This window comes from Arvicanthis niloticus, chromosome 11 (genome assembly GCF_011762505.2).
Source record: "Arvicanthis niloticus isolate mArvNil1 chromosome 11, mArvNil1.pat.X, whole genome shotgun sequence".
In the NCBI taxonomy this organism is placed as follows: Eukaryota; Metazoa; Chordata; class Mammalia; order Rodentia; family Muridae; genus Arvicanthis; species Arvicanthis niloticus.
In genome coordinates, this window is record NC_047668.1 from 8888698 (window position 1) to 8900863 (window position 12166).

The 12166-nt window shown below is 35.4% G+C and overlaps 1 pseudogene; it reads left to right on the plus strand.

The window, feature by feature from the left end:
- Positions 1-11818, plus strand: part of LOC117717339 (GPI alpha-1,4-mannosyltransferase I, stabilizing subunit pseudogene) — a 47252-nt pseudogene extending 35434 nt beyond the window's left edge.
- The last annotated feature ends 348 nt before the right edge of the window (positions 11819-12166 follow it).

Genomic DNA, 12166 nt, shown 5'->3' on the forward strand with positions numbered 1-12166 from the left:
TCTTTAAATTCCAGACAATGGCATCTAATTGACAGCAGACAGAGGAACAAATCTGAGAATGATTTAACAGAATGAGTCAGAGTTAGGATAGAGACTACTTTAAGAGCAATGAGTGAGAGAATTCAATACAATTCAAAGCAATACAATTTAGTTCAGTGATGTTCTGTGAGGCTCAGATGACTGCAGTTGATCTCAGTTGAGTTCAGACCAGAGAAGTTGAGTTTAGAGCACTTCAATTTATAGAGTTCAGAGGCAGTTGTTTCAAGCAAAACAACCAGAAAGCAAGAAATGCCAATTTGAATCAGTCAGCTTTGAGAAGAGTTTGAACCAGAACTACTGAGTTGAACCATCCAGTCATAGTTTAAAATTGTTAGAAAGAATGAGTTTATTCAGCAGTAAGTCTTGGAAGCTAAAATATTTTAGGCCTATGATGTTAGCAGACAAAAACTGAAAACTGAAGTCTTCAAGGTCTGGGCAGGGAAAAGATTAGATTATATGGAAGCTAGAAGCTTCCAGGTCTAGGCTAAGGATAGCTAGAAACACTCTTGGCTCAGCCCAAGCCATGTATTTGTAAAGCTTGTGAGTAAAAGTGTTAAAATTTTTCAAAAACTCCTAGCAGGCTGAGCAGAACCAAGAGTGCAGGTCAGCTTGGTCATGAGCTCTGTGCTTCAGGAACTTGGCTGACCACAAGATAGATGGTTGAATACGAATAGGCTCTTTGAGAATAGCCTATACAAAATGTTCCCCATGACTGTTCCTTGTACCCTGTCACAACTGAATAATGGGCTGGGACTTTCCACAGGTGCTCTCCAATAACCCCCCTTCATTCCCCCTGGGTTGTGGTCCCCCCCCCCCATTTTGGTTTTTTCCTTTAAATTTTCTCTGCCTCCAAAGCCTGGGGTCAGACCCCACTGCCCCTGCATGGGTTATGGGTCTTGACCTCAGCATGCTGATTGAAATATACCTCTTGCTGATTGCATTGAGTTCTGTGTCTTGTGAGTTATTGGGTGGCCAAGAATTCCCGAGACTTGGGTGAGGTCCTCTCTTCGTGGGGGTCTTACATGAGCAGCTCTCATCTCATCCCTTTATCCAAGGATATAAAACAAACATTGACATTACAGGTTTAATTTCTTTTTTCTTTTACTTCAGTTCTGTTGAGATATTCAGGGCTTGCTGTAATAAGACAGCTGGGTTCTGGAGGTAACATTATGCCTTAGTTGTTGTTTCTTTTCTTAAACTGGCCTCTAGATATCTGGGTTTGGAATAATTAAAGGTCTAGGTACTGATTTCTGAGTTTGACTTTGTTGGATATCTCTTTTGTTCCTTATTTTCTGTTTTCTCTCTGGTCTTCAGTTCTATATAGACTGGGATTCTCCCAGTTTATATGGTCTCTCTAATTAAACAGAAAATCCCAGTCACAGTTGGAGGCTTGGGAAAGAAACTAGGAGGATTCAGGACACATAGAAGACACAGAGGTAGAGTGGGGAGGATTCAGGAGTAGGCAACCTACCTTACTTCTCTCAGTCCATGAGGACTCTATTAGGGCGGGAAGTCACTGTCCCGTACTGGTCACTGGACGAGCAGAGAGAGTCTCTACCTAGTTGGGAACTGGGGTATAACAACTAGTAGTGGTGATGGCTGGCAATAGAGTGAGCGAAAGCTAAGAAATAAGGAGTTTTCAGGGAAGGCACCCTACATGGACTACACTCAAATTTAGTTTGGTCTTTAGTAAAGTAGGGAGTCTATGCCCTTGTTGGAGGCTAAAACACAGCAAGTAAAGGGGCACAGGACTGCGGATAGGCTTCAGGGAGGAAGGCTGAGATACTGAGAGCATATAGAAGTCTGGGCAAAGGGCAGCTGTGGTTGTTTGAATATGCTTAGCCTAGGAAGTGACACTATTTGGAGGTGTGGCCTTGTTGTAGTAGGTGTAGCCTTGTTGGAGAAAGTGGGTCAGTATGGGTGTGAGCTTTAATACCTTTGTCCTAGCTGCCTGGAAGCCAGTCTTCTCTTAGCTGCCTTCAGAAGAAGAGGTGGAATTATCTGTTCCTTTAGTCCCACGTCTTCCTGGAAGCTGCCATACTTCCACCTTGATAATAATGGACTAAACCACTGAATCTGTAAGCCAGCCCCAATTAAATATTGCCCATTATAAGAGTTGGCTTGGTCATGGTGTCTCTTCACAGCAGTAAAACCCTTAGACTGCAGCCTACCTGGAATTCTTTCTTTTTCTAGGACTTAAGATGCAAACTACAGACTTTGGTCTTTTCAGAATTTATCTGCCATGTTTTCTTTGTGATATGCTTACTCCATATAAAAGATACACTAGTTTCAGGATAGTGGGATGTCTCAAAAGTTGAAACCAGTTGCCTCCTATGTCTCATAATGAATTTAGTCCATAGAACTCATGAAAGAAGAGATCCAAATTCTCAAAGTTAACCTCCACTTATGGATGATGGCATTTATGGTGCTCTACACATTATCATGTGCATGTCTAGACAGAAAGAGAGATGAATACACACAGAATAATAATTATATTAGCAAAATATGTTTTAGTTAGATTATATTACCATACTATAATTGATATAATAAATATATCAATAACAACAATAATGGTGATGACAATAATAAATAAAAGTGGAGATGTGGAGAATGGAACTGAAGTAAAATTAAGGGGAGACTTAATAAAACTTAATGATATATATGAAAACTTAATGATATACATATCTCTTTGAGGAAATACCATAATGTGTAGGAAAATATTATGAATATATACACACACACATACACATACAAATGAATTTGCACAGAAGCAAAATTCCTGTGTAGATTATACACACACATACACACATATACACATATATACGAATTTGAACAAAAGTATCATACCTTTTGCTCTAATATATGTGCATTATTGAATGAACATCTCAGTTCTAGGCATAAGATACATCCTTATGAGGTAGGGAGGTCCTAGAGGCACCCAAAACAACACAAACTTTTACCTCATGCTCCACTGTTCATCATGAATAGATAAGAAACTATTGTTGAAGACATAACTCACTTTGGATGCAGTAAATAAATAGACCAACTTTGAATGGACCAGGAATTTTTTTCCTGCTGGCTACCTTACATAGATCCAGACGATATTATGAAGGCTGCTGGAGAGTAAAATTCATCAAGATTGTACAGTGAGTGCTGCAGTACAAACCTATATGGCAGGATACACCCATGAGACAAGAGTGGTATAAAAGTTATAGGATAAAACAATTACTTTCGAATTGGATATGAGGCATGCACTATAGGAGGGATTTCCTATCTGGGGCAATAAATCTGGTCAAAAGCCCGTGACAGGGAAGATCATATATCTACAGGGAAACTTATGGTTGTTTTATGTTAAACGTTCATGTTACCAAACTTCTTTCTAATATCTATGCTTATACCCTTATATCTGTGGTACTCTCAACTTTGGTCATAGAAATTTCTTCAGACAACAGGCAGTGGCTAATGACAAAACGTATAATTAGACAAAATGACAAAAATACATAATGTTGAGGGGGCAGCTGTGGATGTGTTATATAATAACCTCTCTTCACCTCAGGTTCTGAGAACATTGATGAAAATTGAGAGGAAAGAAATAAGAACTGGCACATGGAGAGGTGATCTGGAAAATGCCCACTTCTGAGTATGGCTTGGCTACTGCAACCAACTCATGACAGCCGTGATTACCTACACAAGATCAAACTAGTCAAAACTAACATAGATGGAAGAAGGTGTCCCGAGTCACTACCCTTGTCAAAGAGGCAATAAGCAGTTGGTATGTACTAAAGGAGGGGGAGCATCTCACCTTGAGGCATGTGGCTGCTGGTAGGTTATTCATGCCCTTATGTTTGACCCACACCCATGAGTATATTCCCAGCACTAATTGGGCCCAAATGTTTATAAATAATAACAAAAAAAGGACATGAAATTGGAAACAGTGAAGTGGAGTGGGAATGCTACATACAAAGTCTGGGGGAATTTGTTGGGTGGTTATGCTCAAAATACATGGGATAAATGTTTGGAATTCTCAATGAATAAATAAAATATCACTAATTAAAAAGAAAAATATATTAATTCCCATTAAAATAGTATCATTGATGCAGTGCAATAGGTGATTTTCAGGAATTCACCTATTTTCTTCAAATTTTAGTTTTGTGGTTTTGATTGTTTAGTTTCTCATTAGATTTGGTTTTGGTTGTTTTTGAGAAGAGTTCTGGCTATGTCATTAGAGATAACCTCAAACACATGATCACGGCTGTCATGAGTTGGTTGCAATAGCCAAGCCATACTCAGAAGTTAGGCTTATCTGTGGAAGAAAGACAAAAACATAACTGTCACACAAATAAATAAAAAAGATATTTTTTCACTAATGAAGATAGATTGTTCTGGTAGTTTCTTATGCAATACAATTGATTTTATACATACTGGGTTAATTATTATTCAAATATTTCAATCATTAATGAATCTTTTGACCTTTCTCTTTTGTCCAAGACATTTTACCACTAGAGTTTGGTTGCTTTTCCATTTAGAGATCAGAATTTAAAGATATAAAAACAAATAGCTTTGTTAGTATTCAAGTGTTTGGACTTATTATATATTTATCTGTATACATTTGAGCATACCCAAAAATTAACATGTCTATGTATTTTATCACATTTAAGACAAGTAACCATTAAGATGTAATGTATTTTATATTCTATTAAAAAAAAGAAAGTGGTTTGTTATACTCACATGCCATTAAATTAATGTAATACGTGGCAATACAAATTCATATGTACATCCATATATGATAATCTGAAGTAAACTCACTCCTAGAAATAAAATATAACACTAGACTGCATAATTGAAAGGAAAGTATGTTATTTCCTTCTCTCTCTCTCTCTCTCTCTCTCTCTCTCTCTCTCTGTCTCTGTCTCTGTCTCTGTCTCTCTTTTAATGCAATAATCAACTTTATACAGAGCATCAGGCAATTTATCCTCTGAGGGTTAAGAAGAATCTCATGAGTAAAGTGTATAACCAAAAGGGCAAGCCACAATTGGCAGACAAGATGCACATGAAAAATGAGCTGCACATGGCAGGAACATGTTTTTCCACAAATGCACACAAATATAGAACAACAGTCCATTGTAATGAATAATCTGAAGTAAACTCACTCCTATCCATTATGCCTGGGAGAAGTACAAAAATACATTCCACAGATTTTGTGTTTGTGAAGAAACTGAGGCCATAAGACTCATGTCTTGTTTTCTTGGAGTATTTTCATAAGCACACAGAAATTTTCTCACACAGATCCATTCTTACACGATGTTCTTATAAATGGCTTTTATGACCCCCAACAATATGAGTAAAAAAGAAAAAGTAGATCTCACTGCAGGAAAACAGGGTAGCTCCTACCAGTATTACCTAAAGTTCAATAAAATGCATTGATAACTCTCAGTTTCTCTACCCAGAAAATATTATAAAATGTGGTTGAGTGGACCACAATTCTAATCTCTAAATTACATACTTTTTCTCCTTTATCAGCATTACATTAGTCAAAATCATTATTTATTATTTATGGACCAATATTTTTCATTTCAAAAGATAATCATCCTATCCAGCAAAGTTCCATTTGGGTTTTTTTATTAAAGAGAAGATGTTTTTACAATAAAAGAGAATTAAGTATCTTAGTTATTTCAAGATGATTCCAATCAGTGGTATCTAGTAATGATCCAGGATATAAAAATTATCCTGAGGCTTGGTGAAGGCATGCTTTCTGGTACATGTACCTCAGCAGCAGGTTCTGTGACAATCATCCTGTAAAATTCAAACTCTGTGATTAAATTCCCCTTTGGTGAAATATCTACAGTGATTTCTAGAAAAAATATAACTAACATTATAATTTATTTACTGGGAATAATACAGAAATAATTATTTTAAAATATTTTACTCTTCCTGAAGGGATTACTTTTTAAAGGATTTTTATTCTTTTAAAGAGTTCAGTTAAATTGAACCCGTGATACTAAAGATTGTTTTGTTCATGTCATTTTAAAGTGTAGTATACTGTACTTTCAAAATAAAAACAAAAACAAAGAGTAAGCCTGGAGAGATTGCTCAAATGTCCAGAGTGCTTGCTGTTCTTTCATAAGACCTGAATCCAGTTCCCACCATCTACCTATGGGTCTTAAAACAATCTGTAACTACAGCTGCAAATCTAAGCCACCTTCTCTACTCCACAGGCACAGACACAACCCCTCAAAGTGATACATATACATAAATATAATTAAAAATCAAATATTTAAAAACATAGCTATCAGTCATTTTTAAAGAAAGTTAAAGATTTAGAAAACCTGCTGTAATTATCTTCTCTGTTGCATTATAAGTAGTAAAGTCATCTTAGTTCCTGAACCTTTCATTTTATTTTCTAGAATGAAAGTTGAACAAATTAAAAATCTTGACAATAATCACACAAGCCAAAACGAATTAGTCTTGATTAATATCAATCAATTGATAATATCAAGAAATTTAACTCCATCCAAATGTATTTAAATATGACTATTAAATGTCTTAGAAAATGACAAGGAATTACATTGCTACAATTACTAATTTCTACAGAAGACATTGTTGTTAAGTAATTTATTCTCAAAGAACCAACAAGAGAAGGGTAGTCTGTAAGTGAGGACAATCAGTACCTGTAATGGGCAGCCTGTTCTCTGCAGATGGACACAGAAGAACAATGCCCTAGTTTCATAAGCAGTTTTAAATTGTCTGCATCCTTTCATGATTACTCTCAAATGATGTCTTCATCTAAAAAGAGGAAGAATTACTACAGTAAAAACATTAATTAACATAACTAACTGAAGGGGAAATGTTTTTGTTCTGTCTTGCATGTCGTATCAAGTCAGCCCATATAACAAAAGCAATTTTAGTGTTGTGTTGAGATTTACTTATCACTAGGCACTTTGGTGTTGTGTAGACACATTTGCACACTAACATGCTTAATTTAATTCAAATAACTGACAAAATGCTATATCTCATGATATTATTGAAATATGTCTGCTTATCACCATAGATTATATCTCTAATACTGTAGTACAAATATACGTCTCAATTTATTTGTGGTAAGTTAAAATACTGTTTTGAAGTAAATTAATACTTAAGTTGTGATCATGATTTATTACCACATAAATATCTATCAAGTCCTTTGCCTTAAGTCATTGTTCATTTTGAAATTTCCAAGTTTTAATTAAGAATCAAAAAATTGCTTTTGGTTTTGGGGCCAAAGTCAGTGTTGTGTATTTCACCATGGATTTCATAAGACAGTTTATCCCTATATTGAAGATGTTATTGAATAAAATTGAAAATGCAGAATGTTAGTGGGAAAAACATTTAATGTTTAAATGTCATTTTATTTGTTTGCTATAAAATTTACTATTTGATGTCTTGTTGCTAGTTTACCATCTTAATGTCATGTGTACAGAGTAGTGTAACCAGATTATGCAAAGAAGCCCAAACACAAATTGGATTTTTACCAAAATCAGCTGTTTCAGTGAAAGTGTATGTATTAATTTTAATTGTAACTTTATAAATGTTCATGTTACCTACTATAACATCATGACTACACTTGAACATGTTACTTTGTTGCTTTTTTTCAGAAATATATATATATATATATATTTCAGAAATATATATAATTTTTTCAGATATATATATATATATATATATATATATATATATATATATATATATAGTACTAATATAAGGTCATAATATATGTATTGAAGTTCCTATGAACACAGAAATTATCTTCTCTCCTCTTATGCATGTTTCATGGAATTATGTGTTCTCAGGCTGAGTATAGTATAAAAGTCATCTTTATTTCTTCAGATGAACTGACAAGATGAGAGCTGTACACACGCTGTGTGAGAGGAGGGCTTGGGCTGAACCCAGACTGTTTTGTTTCTGTGTTCTAACTACCCCTAGGCCTAAGCTTGGGAACTTCGAGCCTTACGATCTAATCTTCCAGATTGATTCTACCTGGTTTCTCTTGGCTTCTGATTAAATTTCTCTGCCTAGCCTCATACTAACTTTTGTAATATGCTCTAATATTTTGGCTACTTCTTTTTCTGTCTAGTTCTGCCTTCAGCTGTTTCTAGCTTGTTCTCTCTGTAACCCATAAAAACTGTCACACACACCCCACACTTTTTTTTTTCACTTCAGCTTCTCTTAAGTAACCTCTCTTCCTCTGTTGTTCTTATGAGTGTTGGGCTTATGCAATCTCTGAATCATCTGTCAAACCTTTCTCTGATTGATCACTTGTTCTACCCCTCAATTAGTTGTCACTTTCAAACATAGCTGTTTCCTTCTGCAAACTAGCCCTGCCTTTATTGGTAAGGACTAAAGGTGTGAACTAAGGGCATTATCTGTATTCTAGCCAGATTATACTACAATCTAAGATGTGGCTGCATTCTGACTGATCTTATGTTTGAATATTATCCCTTAACAGAGCAGCCATGTTGCTGGATTAAAATTTCTCTACAGGTGTTCTGCAAAGGACTTGTACTTTACAAGAGAGTTTAAATGTAGCTATGCTTTTAAGTTTTGTTGTGATAATTAATATGAGGAAACATTTCCAAAAGTTTTACTGTTTAAATATCGGACTCCAGAAGTTTCAACCAGGACTATCTAAATAAGACAACCTGAATGGAATTTTATTTTTTGATTCTCAGCTGATAGCTTCACATTCAACTCTTACGCTTGCAAGAAACCCCACACTTTTCACTTTGCTTCTCAAGTGACAGAGTGACCAGTTTAAGGTTTGCTCCTCCCTTGGTATCTGGCACTTGCATCAAACACTTAAAGCAGTGAATCTACCCAACCTTAAACTGAATCTTACAAAACAATTAGAGGAAATAATGTGTTCTCTTTGAAGTTTCATTTTCTTAGATTTTTTCTTTAATAATGTAAAGCTAATAAAACAGACATTATTACATTATCACCACATCAGATGTTAAAGAAATAGACTCTGGCCGGCATAGATAGTTTAATCACCATTTTTAACTCAGTAGCACATGTTGAGTATCAGAATACTTGCCTGCATTATGTATTTCTGTCTCAGGATTCCTAAAACATAGGTGTTATATTTTCATGTTAAAAACTAAGTATCAAAGATATTGTTGTAGAAAGAGGGTAGAACTACTATTCAGATGCTCAACTTCAGACAACAAGCTCTAAAACTTTGCCAACAACAGTGCCTTAAAAGCCCATTCTCGAAGGCAGTAATATGTCTTCATTAAAACAGATTTCTTTTCTTGGAGTTTTGCCTGGAGACCCACAGGTCAGGTGATACTAAAAGAAAAGATATATTTGATCATTTTTAAGGTCAAATCTGTGTTGATGAGATGCTTGTAAAAGACAGGGTTAAACAGACACTTGAGAAGAATTTCTGAATGGCAAAGCTCCACTTAGCTAGGCAATTTAAACATCATTCTCAGCTTGATTAAATCTTAATGAGTTCCTTACTTATGAAAGACTCCTGATGGGGGCTTTTTTTTTAATAATATTCATCTATCTTTGAAAACATACAACTACAATTTTCCTGTCTTAAAACTTTTCTGATGTAAATGTTCCATGACCCAAGAGTGTCTTTCTTTAGGCTGTGAGAGCTCTCTCTTTGACATATACTCATCAAAAAGAATAAATGTCCTGTTCACCATGAATACAGAGGAACAAGAATGTGATACTGTTAAGGAAAAATGAGCAAATGCAGTTGGCTTAATCCTAAGCAGTTTGTTTTCTTACATTCTTCAGTGCTTTTCCATTGGGTACCTAAACATTTAAAATATTCTTTTTTTTTTCTACAGTAGATTTAAGTTCAAGCCTCTTTTTCCCTTACAATAGACTTAAAAACATTGCTTTTGTATCAAATATTCACTGTAATTTCTTCTCTCTTTATGTTACAATATTCAGGCCATAAGTGTTGTAGATTACTTCTTTTTTCTTGATATACATAGTATTTCTGTAAAGAAGGAGTTGCATGCGTGTAAGCTCTAGGGATACATAAACTATGATGCAAAAAAGTCTGCCTAAACAAGATGCAAGGTACAGAACTGTCGTAGCCTCACTCTCTAGATGTAAAATCTTGTGTTAGGGTTCTTGAATAAAATGAACTAGCAAGATGTAGATAAGATATAGGAAAGAGAGATTTATTACAAGAATTGATATTGCTACAATCTGAGATATATAATATTTATAGATATAATACAAATTAAACCACATAATTACGATTTCTAAATCTCATCTTCTGTTTGAAATTTGAAGAAATGAGTTAGTAGTGAGACTCAATCCAGAGGATACACAAATATAAGTCCAGAGCCTAGAAGCCAATAAAAACAAGGCCTCCAAGATCAGATGACTGAAGATGAAGGTCTATGCCTAATAAAAAAAGAAAGAAAGAGAATAGTTCTTCTGTCTTTGTTTTGTTCTGACTGAGCCTTTTGAAAATTAGGGGATGCCAGCCCACATTTGCAATTCTAAATTTTTTTTAAACAGAACTGTTTAAATACATATATTTTCTGAAAGACTCACATAGAAGTAACATTTTCTAGCTGTCCACACATTCATTAGTTCAGTCAACTTTACATATAGAATTAGTTGACAAAACCTTCACCACAATCTTTGATCTCTGCTTCACAATGGCATCATGTTGCACATGCAAATATATCAGGCACTACCAAGACATTGTAGGGTTAAAACAAAGTTTGTTTGTTTTTGTGGTTGTTATTGTTATTTTGTTGTGTTTTATTTTGGGAGAGAATCAAGGCCTGATCATTTATGTGTTAGTCTTAAAGATTTATTTTTGATTGGGCTCAGATTTAGAAGTCGAATCTCTCAACAAGAACAGCCTGCTTCTTTTAGCTATCCATTTGTAGAATATTTCTTTGGCTTTCTTCATTTTTGTGGCCAAAAGTTTAACATTCTGAAGCCTCCTTCTTATATCCCTGAGTGTGTAGCTCCCTTGGAGAAAACATCAGTATTTGTGTTGTAGGACATGCGGATTAACACGTAGATGAATCAGGGCTGCTTTGCTCCTGAGCTTGTTGGTTTAATGGCTTTTTGTCAACATATTTAGACATCATCTACTTTAGAGAGATTTAGAAGCTTTCTCATAGCATATTTGGATCACAGTTACAAAGGAACAGTAGTATCTGTCAGTCCAAGAAAATCTTTCTCTCTGTTTTTTATACAAGAACTAACTTGAGAACATGTAGATCCACAATGCATCTGGAAACCAACGTGTGCTTCCACTCGACAGCTTTCACTGGTCCAAACCACAACAGTACATATGCTCTACTTCAAGAAAACTTGTATTATGAGAAACTCTTTTTTGTCCTTCCCATCACTGCTTCAGACCACTTAACCCTTCCACTCTTCACCCAGAACATCAGCAGCTAATTCTGTGGCCAGGCACTTCACACAGGAAGTACAAATCTCGCATGTATTATCCATTCCAATGAGTTTCTGACAGTCAGTGGCTGGGAAAGAGATATTCAGCTACATGTTGACACAACTTCATGTTGACACAACTGGTTTGCAGCAAGATATACAGTGGGCAAGCTCCCTGGAGATGGCTTTCCAACCGTGCTCATCTGCAGTGGGTGAGCTCTGGTGTGGCATTAGCAGAAATTTCATCGCAGAACTCCTTGCTACTGATGTCTTTTTTCATGTTGTCATTGCCATTGCCATACTCCTCATTTATTTGGCTTTGTGTGACTGGACACCTGGAGAGCCTCACTGCCTGTAACTCGGTTGCATTACCTCTTGGGTGTTAGCCTAGTTGGGTAAGTTTGTTATGGATCAACATGAAGATGAAAGTTCTTCAAATAATGTCTTGTAAATGAATTAATGATTTTATTGAATTTCTGACTTGATTTTAAGTAGTTTTAGGAAGTGAACTTGATATAAATAATTTTGGGAAGTTAGGGCAGACAATAGAAAGTTTAAAGTTAGGAACTTAGGCCAGTTGACAGAAAGTTTAAAGTTAGAATCGAGAATAAAGCATGCCCCTTTCTCAGAGAATGGCCAAAGCTACTTGAGTTAGAGACAGGAGTACAGTGAGTATCCATGCATTGCAGGTACATAAATGAAGAGG